Source organism: Taeniopygia guttata, chromosome Z, assembly GCF_048771995.1.
Source record: "Taeniopygia guttata chromosome Z, bTaeGut7.mat, whole genome shotgun sequence".
Taxonomy (NCBI): domain Eukaryota; kingdom Metazoa; phylum Chordata; class Aves; order Passeriformes; family Estrildidae; genus Taeniopygia; species Taeniopygia guttata.
The window spans coordinates 48,851,752-48,865,947 of record NC_133063.1 but is presented as its reverse complement, the minus strand read 5'-3'; the positions used below and the strand labels follow the sequence as shown (position 1 = coordinate 48,865,947).

General features: G+C 38.9%; 1 protein-coding gene across 6 annotated transcripts in view; it reads right to left on the bottom strand.

The window, feature by feature from the left end:
- The window catches only part of RAI14 (retinoic acid induced 14), an 85,467-nt gene that overhangs the window by 21,986 nt on the left and 49,285 nt on the right, over positions 1-14,196 (bottom strand). The window lies entirely within an intron of this gene.

Below are 14,196 nucleotides of genomic sequence, written 5' to 3'. Positions count from 1 at the left end.
TCAGGTTGGGGACATCAAGAATCACAGAAGCAGTGCTACAGAGATGCTGCTGACTTCATTTTGCCTTGAAGCAAAAATGAAGGAAAAGCTTCTGAAAACACAGAAGTTCATATCCTCCTGATGCATAACATCCCAATGTTGTCAAGTTTTAAGATATAGGCAGACATTCTACTACCATGTGAGTTCTACCAACATCAGCCTGATGTGCACAAAGTAGTTTTTCAGTGGGAGTAATGTAAAACAAAAATTCAAGACAAAACACTTCTAATTACTATTTCTCTGTGTGTGGAAAGTTAGAACCATCATCAAACATGCACCAAACTGAAAAAGCCAGTATTCCTAGGATAGTTTCTAATATATTTTGAAGGAGGTATTAATTTTTAAATTATGCACCCCTGTGTAAAAGGGATTTTCCCCTGGAATGTAAAAGAAACATCATAAATCATGGAGCCACATCAACTATTGTATTTAGGAGGTTATATTTTGAACTGCTTCCTTTAAGTGTTAAAACTAATGCTGAGAGTTCAGCCTTTAACTAGGGAAACTTGGAACAATGTGCAGGAATGAAATGGGTATTTCAGACAGAGAGTCTGTGAACTACAACACCATGTTTCTCTAATCATAGACTTCTTGAAAACTCAGCAGAGAAAGAGACCTACAGACAACATCTGGCAAAGAGAGGAGAATTAATCAAAACAGGAGAAGTCCTGGAACAAAGTTATCTATCAAGTACAGTAACCACCTCACTCCCTAGAAGGAGTCCTTCCTTCTACACTGGCTACTGCTCTTTGCAAATGGCAGACAGGCTTAAGGCTCGAACCTTTCTCTGCAAATATAAAAGCATTCTGTGGGTTCATCCTGTAAATTCTACTGCCATAAACAAACTGAAGAGATAATATGTCCAAGAGCACAAGCAGCACTGCTGCTGTCTGCTCTCCAGTAATTCAAAATCAAAACTTCATGTACTTGGTGACCAATGCAAAGTTGTGTAAACATTCTTTGGAAGAAGTAGTTTCTCAGGCTCTGGGAAAATGACTGGGGGAGGGACACAAGAGGAGCCTGACAAATTCCAACACCTCTAATTTAGCCAGCACAACATACCAGCAAAATACCAAAACACAAAATACAATCAAATTCACTTATGCATTAGGAAGACTGTGAAGCATACAGTTGGCTAACTTAAATTTGACAATATTCATAGTAATAATAAATACCTAAATACCTAAATACCTAAATAATAATAACTTGGCTAAATCTGGGGCACTGAGGTTTTATGGACAAACTTTGTAGTACGGTGCCAAATGCAACATGAACATGCAAGTGCTAAAGAAGTTTTATTTAGGTAAAATCTGACTAAAAAAAAATCAGAGAAAATTAAAAAGAACTCTTTTCAGGCTATGCTCCTAAGAACATATGAATACCACCAACAAAAACAATTCCCATGGCAGTTCTCAACAAGTCATTACACATGCAAATGTTTTATTTCATAAAGAACAGCTTGCTGTGTGTCTCCTCTCTCCATCCTTATTCTGGTACTATCTCTTACATAAACCTGTAGTGAGATTTTTTTTTTTCTCAACAGTTTCAAAGCAATTGGAAGGGAATGGGGGATACAGTTATTTAACTTCTGATTTAGTAAACAGAGTCCTGTGCTATAGAGAGAACAACTCCAGAATGGGATGAACCTATTGCAGTCATATTTAAGCTAAACTATTAGTGTTGGACAAACCCTCCAGCTTAAGAAGCAATTCTGACTTTAAAGTTAATAGGCCCTACTTTGGTTTGGGAGGTTTTTTGTGTGATTTTTTTTTTTTAAGTTAACAAACTCCAAACAAACAAAACAGCCAACTCAAAACAAACAAAGAAAAACCCCAAACCCAAACACTTGAATAATAAATACTGAGGACTCCTATATAGCAAGGCAGGCTCCTGAAACAAAGAAGACAGTAGATATTCATTTTGGTACAGAATAATTCCTAACAAGCTACATAATTTCCAAAAATAATAGAGGCAAAACCTGCAGGTTTCAACATGCCTTAAGGAGTGGTGCATTTTACTTGCATCTTCTATGAATAACGTTTCCTTGATATGAAAGCAAACAACTTTTTCTCCCATTTCCTGGTTGTGCAATGACTTCAGTAAACAAAAACAAACATGTTAAGACTTCATTTGGACCAAGGGCCACACTGAGGGTTGGATTCTCATTCAGCTGAAAATCCTATTACAACATCATTCATTTTCGCTTCACAACAGATAAGTTTGTTACTGCCACTTTGAGCCACATCCTGATAGCCCAGCCTGAACTGATTTGGGATAGATTACTTTCATTGCTGTGAAACATTTCTGTTCTTCCTGAGGAGTGGGATGGTGTCTTTTTATTGTATATAGACATTTCAGTGAGCAGAAGAGCAGCTACCATTCCCAGTGGTTCAAGACCCACCTCTGCAGCAGAGGGAAGATCAGCAGATTGACACTGCTTTTTCCTGCTGGGAATATACAGGTCTCATAATTACTCAGTACTCAACAAGAAAAGGTGGAAAATTGTGTTAGTTGTGAAGAATGTAAAGCCCAGTTGGAGTAAACAGATTTTTAGAGTAAGAGTGAACTCATTTCATGAGGTTCAGGTTCAACTGAAGAACAGCTACAAGGCTATCACCTCAAAATCTTGTCAGGACTTCAAATTTCTTGACCTGAAATGTTACTCAAATGAAAACCCCACATTGATAGAGGTTTTTTATCATGCTTGCTGCCTGAACAGAGGGCACAACTGTGTATGACATCCCTGAACTACTCTGAAGCAGCAGATTTTTTACAGATATAAGATGTCAATGGGTGAAGCACTTACATCTGTCCTAAACAAGCCCATGCCTTAATCAGGGCAAATGACCTTTTCCTCATTTTGGTCACAATATTAAACCAGCAAGGGAGTGAAGTCTTCTTTAACCAGCATCTGACAGACAAAACACATGAGTTCAGATAGAGCCAGTCTTTGCCAAAAGACCAAGAATGAGTGTTTTCAGAAATGATTTAAATGTCAGTCTAACTCAAATGAAAAAGGACTGTAATTTTTACTACTGAGCTCACATAAAACTTTTCTTTACAAATCATACACCATATGTATAAGAACAGAAATAATCCACATTTAGGAGTTAGACTTGTAAAACTGTAGCTGATGGCAATTGCTAAGGTGGTATTAGCAGTAAGACATGGCTCTGCTATACTCAGGTTCTCTGCTAAACCATTTGCAGAGCTGCTTCCTGCAAATCCTCTTACTGAATGGTATTTCGACAGCTGGCTTAAAACAACTGGGTGGTCCATATATCTAGGGGAAGTACCACAAAAGTAAAGAGAAACATGATAACATCATAAAAAACAAATATCAAGTCTTAATTTAAGACAATAACCTTCTAACAGGGAAATTATCATTTGCAAAAAGAAAAATGGTGGGGGGAAAAAGCAGAAGAACTATACCAAATCAGAGGCTTCAATCTCTGTTTGACAAGGTCATGCTCCAGAGTTTTCTCTGGTTAACATAGATATTCTCCAGTACTTCAACACACTACTTACCAAAATCCAAAGCCAGTGAAAAATATGGCTGAATTATGGATGCTAAGTGAATATTGTATTTGCTGTTTCCTATTATGACAAACATGGAACCCAGTCAAACCTATATGCAAGTGCACAGTACTAATGTTCTCTGTAATTTCAATCTGAGTGCTCTGAAAATATTTTAAGTGCAAGAATGTTTGAAAAACACTATGAACTCATATATACTCATTGTCAAGGTTTATTTTGAGTAAAAACATCCCTCCCCAAGGCAGATCATTCTTCTTCATTTTCTAATGCATGTCAACCCTTTGTTGACTTTTAGAAAGTCTAACTTGCCTTCACACAATTTGATGATTTATAGTTTCCCCACCAACCAATACCTTCACACAAACAAATAAGAGTGATAAAGAAACAGAGCTGCCTACAGACCTTGTATTGCTGATTAAATAAAATAAAAATAGAAATTGAACACATTTAAGCTTTGCTACTATCAGATCAGACATGCAAGTAATTCACCAGCTATCTCAGCCACAAAGTGACTTATGATAACCTGGCTGACTTTCTGAACTAACTGGAGCTTTTATATATTTTAGAAGCAGCACCTAGTTTTTACAGTGCTATCCCTCAAGGCCTCAACTCCTCCTTTAATAACAACAGGCAAAAAAATCATTGTAGACGGTATCTGGCTTTTGATTGCTTTCCACCACTGGCTGAGTGGCAGAAGCACCAAAGTTCCCGAGACCTGACCTGAAGAAGAAAGGGCCATGAGTTACCACTAGAGCAGGCTGTTCTGTGCATGAACAGAATACCTGGTGTCACACAGGAGGAAGTCCAGTGTGGTCTCCTCTCACATGTAGCATCATGACTAGTCACTGTAGAAGAATACAGTTTACTGATCAGTCAGTGAAAAATAAGGAGCAGCATGTAGAATTTCACCTCCAACCTAAAATTAAACCATGAATGTTTTGCTATGAAAATGAAAGGGATCTTCATCTTTTCCGACTGCATTACCAAGATACTGTCACTCATTTGGGACAATATATGTTGTAGGGAGAGCTAGTCATTTAGTTATGGAGGAGCCATACAAATGTTTGGCAGATCAGACTGTCTTAAAAGAAAATCAGACATCTACAGGTAATCACCATCAATACTTACCAGTTCTTTGGTGATTTTTATTTTTTTCTTTAAACAAATAAAAATTAGAGCTTCATACTGCACCCATTTTCCTACTCCCAAGAGCAACTGTACAAAATGTGTCTTTTCAATAATGGTGGCATTCCATATCCTTATCCTGTCACTTGCAAAAATTATCTTAGTAGAAAGAAAGGAAATACATTTTGTTTTCAAAACAGAGGTGGCACCAGTACAGGCTGAGAAATTTATGCTTTCAGAGTTTTAAAACATTCAGTCAATGAGTTGTTGCAAACAACTTCTTGAGTGCAGTGCAAGATTTAAGAAGTTGACAGAGGCAGGTATAGATTTACCGGGAGCTGTGTGAGATTATTTTCCCCTCTCTCCCCTTTAGCACCAGCCACAGTAAAGTGAAGTGCTGCACGCAGCCTGTGTCCTTCTATTTTAATATGAGATGGCATCTGCCCTGCCCCTGTACACACAGATCCCTCTGACAAAAATCCTGCATACCCCTTCTCTGTTAGCATGTATTCTGGGACAGTTTTCAAAAAACCAACAAAACAGAAAACCCACCACTGAAACCAAAGCAATGCAGTTTTAATATAAAGTTTCCGTCTTTGTATCATAGCATGAAAAGTCTTGTTTCAATCATACACGCCTCAAGCGATAGTACATTAAAAAAAGGCAAGCCTCTTTAATGGCTGCTTTCTTATAGAAAAGAAGCAATTGCATCATACAACACAGGAGGTGGCAAGTTACAGACTCCTGATTTTAGCCTTCAAAATCAGCAAAATATCCACCCAGCTGCCGTTCAGAGAGATTTCTGGGATCCTCAGCAGCCTTATACTTTTCATTCTCAGGTTGTGCTCCAGCAGTTCCATTTACACATACAGTTTTCTTTGGCCAACTCTATTACCATATTAACACAAACTCAAGCATGAAATGTAAGGACTTTCCTTCCATGTACCATTAATTGTAAACACAAATGCTCCCAATTTAGATTTACTAGATAAAGTTTCTTGCACAGTGTCTATTTTAAAATTCCTCAGGAACTAATGTCAGCAAAATGCAACAGAGATTCTGCAAGCAGAAGCTTCACGGCATTCCCAGATGTTGACAGAAAGTCTGAAATTTAGACATACTATTTTTATTTTTGGACTTGCAGGGTAGAAAAAATAACAAAGTATGACAAATGACAAAGTCCCAAAAAGCTTTAAGAGCCCAGAAATCTGTGCAGCGTGGCCTGAGCCTCCAAAGCCAAGGAAGGCAGACAAGTAGGGAAGATTATTTCTGATAGCTTCTTTAAGACCACACCTCATGTATAAAGTCCAAACAGGTGCTCAGTTACCTTCTCAGTATACATGTCCTATGCACATCATCTTTTTAGCACAGGGTGAAATCCCAGAAGATGTGCCCAGGTAAAGATGACTTTCTTCCAGAAGCTGTGTAAGACCAGCTAGCCATCTTCAGCCCTTTCAAGGTCCAAAAGAGTTCAAAGTTAAAATTGTGCCCCAAACTAAGAGCAATGACTACATCCTCCAACACAACTCACTTGGTGTTGCTGCCTGTGGGTCAGCAATTGTTGACAATCACCTTTGTATATGGAAAGTCATGAACATTAGAGCAACGTAATCCCAAACCATGCTGGCATAACAAGAGACCAGGAAAAGCATCAAAAGAGTGAGAGCAATTGAGTATAGGTTAATCTAAATCAAATATTTTTGTAGCATGAAAATCCAGCAAGACTTAAGACATCTAAAGTTCCAAGAACTGATGACCAGAAATATCCTTATGAACCTCAGGAATACTGACAAGGGATAGCTCAGGAAATGTTGTCCTTGATGTTTCTGTACCTTTTACACTCATAATATTTCCCATGTCTTCAGATTTGAAGCAACTGTTTGGATGTGCTTTTTTTTTTTAATTAAGCTGTATGAAGTGACTTTCTCTTACTTCATGGGATAATTGCAAACCAAGTGCAATATGTACTCATAGTAATTAATCTACTTCTAACACATTCTTCAAAGCCCACTGCTTAATATGACCACTTCATTTTTTTTTTTAACAAACTCTTTGGATTATTATGGCAATATACTTTTTATTTTGTATTCCAGAATAAGTATACTGCTGAAGATTCCATATTTTGGAAGAGGACCAGGGGCTGGGCCACAAGCATGTGCAACTTCAGAGCTTCTCTAAATTTGTTTTTTTCTAAATTTTTCCTTTACCTTCCAGTTATCTTTCAGCAGTTTCCTAACACAAGACCTGTAAGGAACGTAGCAGAAAACAGAGTGAAACGTAAGTTCAGTAAATAAGCAACCACCAGCACAGTCTATTGCCTGAGACCACAGTTTGAAGTCTAAAAAAAAACTTAAGTAAATTCAACATTTGCACATTGCTCTGTTTCAGCTGTCTGGTCCCCTTCCTAGATTAGAGTACATTTTTAAGTCAGTAACAGCCAGTGGGTATAATTAAAATCTACACATACAGCTCATTTGGTTGCATAAGTCTTTGAAAAACATGTAAAACAACTGCAGCCCATTATGTAGATAAAAATCTGAAAAACAAATGCAGCCTTAACCTTGTCCCCTCCAGCCTTGAAGAGGTTGCTTCTGGCCCAACTCATGAGAGGCATGCTTTCCTCATGGCTCTTCTGCCAGCTCAGATGGGACAAGTGCAGGGAGCAGCCACAGCATTCCCCATGGGAAACTGGGGTGCTGGGCTTTGCCTCCACATGAGCCAAACTGCAGCTGTTTTAACCCAGGCATACAAAAACTCCCAATCATCCAGGCTGTGCTCTGATCCAAGCAACTGACAAACTTGTTGAAAGCCAGCCAGGTCTGGCAAAATCTGGGTATTTGGCAACTCTGCAAACAGAGCTGCGTTAACAGGGAATTCCAGTGGCTGCCTGATGCTGCATTACAGGTTTGGCTGATCCTGCCTGTGGGCAGGAGGCCCATAGGCTACCCAAATATGAGTACAAGGGCCCTTCAGAAGAGGATTTGCTTCCCTCTGAGATGGCAGTCCCACTAAAAGACAATGAAATACAAAAGTTCTTAAGGATAGCCATCAGCTGTGCAGAAAAGCAAATTTAGAACAGAATACACAAGCTGGCTCAAGAAATTGCAGACTGATTGTTTTGTCATTGAATTTTAGATACCATCTGCATGAAGCCCCATGTGTGTAAGATGCAAAATCCATTGGGAGGCTTCATAATGCTCAGAGAACTTTATACGGAATAGGGAGTTTGTTCTTTAAATACATGGAATTTGCTTGATTTACAACACAGGAAATCACTAAAGAGATAAAGTAAAAAGTTTAGGATCTTTCTAACTGAAATACAACTAAAGATGATTAATTTCTTGTCTCTTCAGAAGATGGCCCCCTCTTTTTTTTTTTTTTTTTTCCTAATAACATTAAGGTATAAAAATGCTAAAATATCTTATAAAAATTGCTTTAAAAATGTGTATAACTGAGACTGGATGCTTGTTGATTTCAAATCCTGCCAAAAGTGTAGGCAAGAACTAAAAACTGAATCATGACATTTTCCAACTCTGGTTGGAAGAGTCAAGTGAGGGATCAAAACCATCAGAAATGGTCTACACAGTTTCAGTCAAGGGCCAGGAACAAACCAGTATCATGACTTCAACTGCATGGATCTCATTTAAAAGCCTGCATGATTGTCAATACAGTGGTGTTTGTAGGCAGTGTAGGTTTTTTCATGTATTGCCATGATTTGATTATGAAATCAAAGTTAAGAGAGATAAAAGCATTCCCTCTCACCATAAATTAACAATCAGCTCATACTGAACATAATAGAAAGTTAATTAGCCCAATTTTGTGTCCTGGCATGGACACATTCATCCAACCATGGATGAGTTTCATTAGGATTACTGAGCATTTCTCTAAAGAGGAACGCAAATTTTCAGGAAACTTAATATCAACATCTTAATTAAATTATATCCCTAGCAATGCTGCAGGGCAGGGGAAGGGGCAAAAAATGAACAATCATGATTTGACTTTAAAAAGAACTTCAGAAAATATTTAGAAAGACAAAAGTTTTTACACCCAGATCTCCCGTGAGAATAAACTTCACAAGACATTTTGGAATAAAATCCAGATTTCAGACATCTGTTGGATAGAGATAAAACAAAGGTTGAGATCCCTGTGGTCGTTCTTACTTTGTCCATATTCAAAAACCTAGACATTATTGCGACCATCTGGATCATGAGAAATTAAATACTGTGATAAAAGTAAATTAATATTTTTTTTTCTCAGAGGTCAAATTGATGTACGGCTCTTTAGTAGTCTGACTCTTGCATTTGTGTGCATCTACATGATGCACTTTTACAGCCAACTTCTCTACCTCGGCAGTGATTTCTTGCCACAGTTCAGCAGCCCAGATGGGTTTCCCTCTGCACTGCCACTTGCTCCTTTTCTGTCAGTCCAGACACAACCACAGAGTGTTTGCCAACATCCACACATCAGTGTAGAGGTACAGCACTGTTCATTTCTCTCATTTAGCAATATATAAAGCCAGCAGGCTTTATATATAAAGCTCTGCAACCTGTGCTTCAGTGCCCACCACTTCTGAGGCAGCTCAAACCTCTTCATAAATTCCAGAATCTCTTTCTCAGCTGGGGTGTAGCTGGCCTCAAATCCTCTGAATACCAGACTCCAGAAGCTGAAAGGTCATCCTTGAGTCTCTCCAGGTCCCTTCTGCCCCAGGCACAAGGAAGGACCATTCTCCCTGGCTGCAGTGTACAGCATATTCCTGGCATCCTGCCCCATTCTGACCAGCCCAAGGGCTCCTGCATGGGCAATATCCAGCTAAATCTGTTCAAAAGCTTCTTTTGTTGTTCAGGGCCCCGTTTGAGATCATTCTTCTTCCATGTCACTTGATAGAAAGGGCTGACTGTGCTCTGGAATCTGACTGTACTCTGGAACATGCATTCTCCAAACCCCACAGTGCCTAGGAAAGCCCATGCTTCTGCTATTTTGTTGACCACACACTGTAATCTGATGACTTCTATCCTCCCTTTTTACTCCTAAAACTGAATTTCCTGAGTTGGACTTGACCTTACTTTGCTTTATGGTCTGGAGGGGAAGCTGTGTGAGGAGCAGCTGAGACTGATGGGACATCTCACTGCAGTTACAACTCCCTTGCAAATGGAAGCAAAGGGGCAGGCACTGATCCCTGCTCTGTGGTGACAGTGACAGGAACTGAAGGAACGGCCTCAAGTTGTGTCAGGGGAGGTTTAGGTTGGGTATCAGGAAAAGGTTCTTCCCCAGAGGGTGGTTGGGCGCTGGACAAGCACCGCAGGGTCACAACACCAGCCTGACAGAACTCAAAATGTTTGGACAATGCTCTCAGGCACATGGTGACTCTTGGGGTGTCTGATGAAGGAAGAAGACTTGATGATCCTTGTGGGTCCCAGTCAACTCAGATTGTTCTATCATTCTATGTATTCTTCCAATAGCTTCTTTTAAGATATATATTTTTACATTCAAGGAAACAATCTCTCTCAAAGGTAATTAAAACACTATCTACTTATTGAAAAGTAATGTTCTTCATGCCACTTGCCCCCGCCTCCTTATTCAGTAAGAGCCGAAATGAAGGAAACAAAAATGAATACTATGTACATAATAAATATCAAGTATTTGCAGTTGGAATATGCTCCAAAATTTATTTTTAGTTCAGCCTCCAAGGCATGAACAGTCTCTTTCAAATGAAAATATATCTTTTCTATTAACTGCTAAACTGCTATTGGCAGTAGTTTTGTGAAAGAGTCCTTAAAACGTAAATTTGCAAAGGTTTCTAAAGCTTTTTTGTACTATCGTTAGAGTAATTTTATTGAACAACAACTGATTCAATTGCAGATTAAAAAAATGTACAGAGATCTATTGTTTCACTTAATCACCAAAAGCATTTAATTCTAGTTTAGTACCTTTCAGAAACATGCAAACATGGCAGTAATGGACTGGCACACTGACAAAATAACTTCAGGTCAAGGAAGCGCTACCATCTATACACTGTAAATCCTTTCCAAAATCATTCCCCCACCCCCATCCTTGCACTTCCTCTCAATAATGGCAGTAGGTTCTTAAAATAACAGCCCATTTGAACACTTGATCTTGTGGCAAGTGCAGCACATGAATGAATCTAATCCTCTCTTTCCCAAAAGGGATCTTTTTGAAAACTGCTTTTTGTTAGTTCAAGTGGATTTAAATGATCAAATTCCAAGCTGGAAAGCCCCATTTTGTTGTTTAAGGAAGCTGGACCAAAAGAAAAAACAACCAACCTATCTGGCAAAGTAAGACTACAATGACAGAGTCAGATTTCCAGATAAGTTCTGTTACAACTGTGCTTGGCAATAGTCTGTGCTATGTAAGTGAGAGCAACAATGGGACTGTGTCAACTTATGCCAAAGGTGGATTTGCCCCATGGCCTTAAAAGTGATTTATTGTTTATAGAAAGAACTTAGTCAAAGGCAGGGTGACAGTGTGGAAAGTCAAGTGAGTCTTAAAAAAACATAATTTCATTATTCTGACAAAGTCTTTCTAAAATATTTTTTTAAAGAGATACTGCTGAGGAGTTAAACCTCCTAACAAAAATTTGTAAATATTATCTCTAAGAAATACCTGCCTTAACACTAGGTATCTTAAATTGATGAGGTACCTAGATCTCCTTATTTTAAGCACATCCATTTTATTCATGTAGACAAGTCACAAAGTAAAGGACCTAAATGTTAGGGACTAAAGAGGACACAAACAGGAAATTTTGGTGGTAATGTCCAAAACTGAGCCAAAGCTGGAGCACATCATAGCAGGTGTCATGGGATGATACATACAGTACACAAAAGGACTAATAAAGAATACCCTCGGTTCTGGTCTTTGTTCCTTTCAGTTCAAGAATTTTATAATAGGAAGCCATATAATTCTAAAATAAAAACTTAAAAGTACTTCTCTAAGCATGAAAAATTACCCTCTCCATCTTAGGTTTAAAATAATGCACTATATTACTATATGTCAAAAATCTGGACAGCATTGAAAATTTTGTTTGTAGGGTTGTTAACAAAAAGACTGAGAAAGAAAAGTCTTAAAAGAAACATGTCACGCCTTAAGGGTACACACAATGATGGAGCTAACAAACCTGTACTGCAATGTGTAATTGTTTCTCCTTTTTGCTTTCAAGCACATTCCAAAGTCTTTAATCACATTATGCACTCTGTTACATAACTGAATCCACCATGTTCTTCTGGTTAGTCAGCTTCATCCTAACTAAGTATACAAATGCATGAATATATACTCACAGGGATCAATAGAATACTCATGCAAAGAGCTACCTTCCCAGATGGCACCACAGACAACTTCCTAAAATGTAACCAGCAAAATCACACGAGCCTCAGGAAGTTCACAAGGCCAAGCGATGGTGCTGCACCTGGGTCAGGACAAACCCAAACACAGAGAATGGACAGAGAGCAGCCCTGCAAAGAAGGACTTGGGGGTGCTTGTGGACAAGAGGCTGGACATGAGCCAACAACATCAGCTCACAACCCCTGCTCTGCATCAAAATAATTCTGTGGGCAGCAAGTCAAGGAAGGTGATTCTGCCCTCTGTTCTCATGAGAGGGAGCATTAGTCCATCCCATGCCTCTCCAGGCTGTAGACAGGAGTTGTGCAAGACAGTGCCATGTATTCTGCACAAGTCCAGACAGATAATGATATTGCTCTTCCCTCATGCATCACAGCTGAGACCCAACTACAGAAAGCCAACAAATTTGTCAGCCATTATTTGCCTTTATTGAAGCCATTTTGGCTGTCACCAATCACTGCTTTATTTTCCATGTGCAAGGCTCATGTGACAAGGCTCTGGAGAGACCTTGTAGTACCTTCCAGTACCTAAGAGGGAGCCTACAATAAAGCTGGAGAGAGATCTTTTACAAGGGCATATAGACATAGGACAAAGTGAATGGCTTCAAACTGAAAAAGGGTGGATTTAGATGAGGTAGTAATAAGAAATCCTTTACTGTGAAAGATGTGAGGCACTGTAAGAGGCTGTGCAGAGAGGCTGCAGAAGAACCATTCCTGAAGTGTTCAAGGCTAGGTTGGATTGGGCTTTGAGCAACATGGCCATGTGCGGGTGTCTCTGCCCATTGCAGGGGGATTGGAAAGAGATTATCTTTAAAGTCTCTTCTAATCCAAGGTTTGTGAAATCTGAGCACAAAGGTGGACAGCTCTCCCAAAAAAGCCCTGTGCAGATCGCAATTTCCCAGCACAGGAGTTGCTGATGTTACAGGTGGGGTAGCTAATAAACCAGCACCGTGCTCTTGCAGCACATCAACAGACCTCAGTGCTGGGGTGCAGAAGGGTCTAATCCTTTAAGCAGAGCTTCTGAGGCCGGGCAAAACCAGCTGTGTCAGGCACTCAGACACACAGCAGGTATGAAGCATTAGTATCACACGCAAAAATGATGGCTGAACTCCATTTGGTACACACCAAAAAATATTCTGGAGTGATGAAAACACAAACAAGACATAACTCAATATTAATAAGACATGCTGGAGAACATTTCTGGGCAACCTTTGGTAGCTATGTCTCTCCAGGTTAGTGTCATTGCTTCCACACCTGTCAGTCTCTATCTTTCAAAACATAGACAGAAATAACCTGAGCAGGTCAGCTAAATTTCCCAAAGCACTGGGAACAGAATGAGACTTGACATTCTGTATTTCTGCATCACAGCAACCCTGCTTTTCTTTCTTCTCTCTCAAGCTGCCTTTTAAACCACAAGACAGAAAAAAATTTAAAAGTAAATGACAGTCAAATGGGCATACAGAACAAGAAGCAGCAGAGATCTTTATAGAACTAACTCACATTTCCTCCAAGCAATTGAAAGAAGTATTTGCAACTGCATTATTAGTAACACCATCATTTATATAAATACATGCTGTGAAGAAAGAGTGAGTGAAAAAGGGAATTTTTTAATTGTAACCATGTAAAACTGAAAAATTGTTGCACCAATACCTAGCTACATTCTTATAGTTCAGAGATACTGATAAATTCAGTCTTGGGTGGTTCCCTAGAAAATTTCATGGGATCAATTTATACATGAAACTTGCAAAGTAGGTGTTACACTGGATACACTGGATACAGAATGCAGCTTAAAAAGACTTTAAGAATTGAGGTCTGAATTGATGTTGATTGTAAAAATATGAACTGCTAAATATAGCTGTAATTCTGAAGATTCAATGACCAAAAGAAAAACATATGTGTGCAACTTTTAAAAATTAAAAAGCCATTAAAATATGGAGGAGAAAGCTTGCTTGGCATAATTGATGACTTGGACTTCTGCAGTAAGAAATTGCAGGTTATTATGAGTCAATCCTTCACTCAGTTCCCTCAGATGCAGAGCAGAAATAGAGCAGATGTAGGAAATTGAACCAGAACAAGAAAGAAGCAGAGTATGACTCAATAAATGCAATCCAGAGGTAATTTATTAGAACTTAAGAGTTGGGTA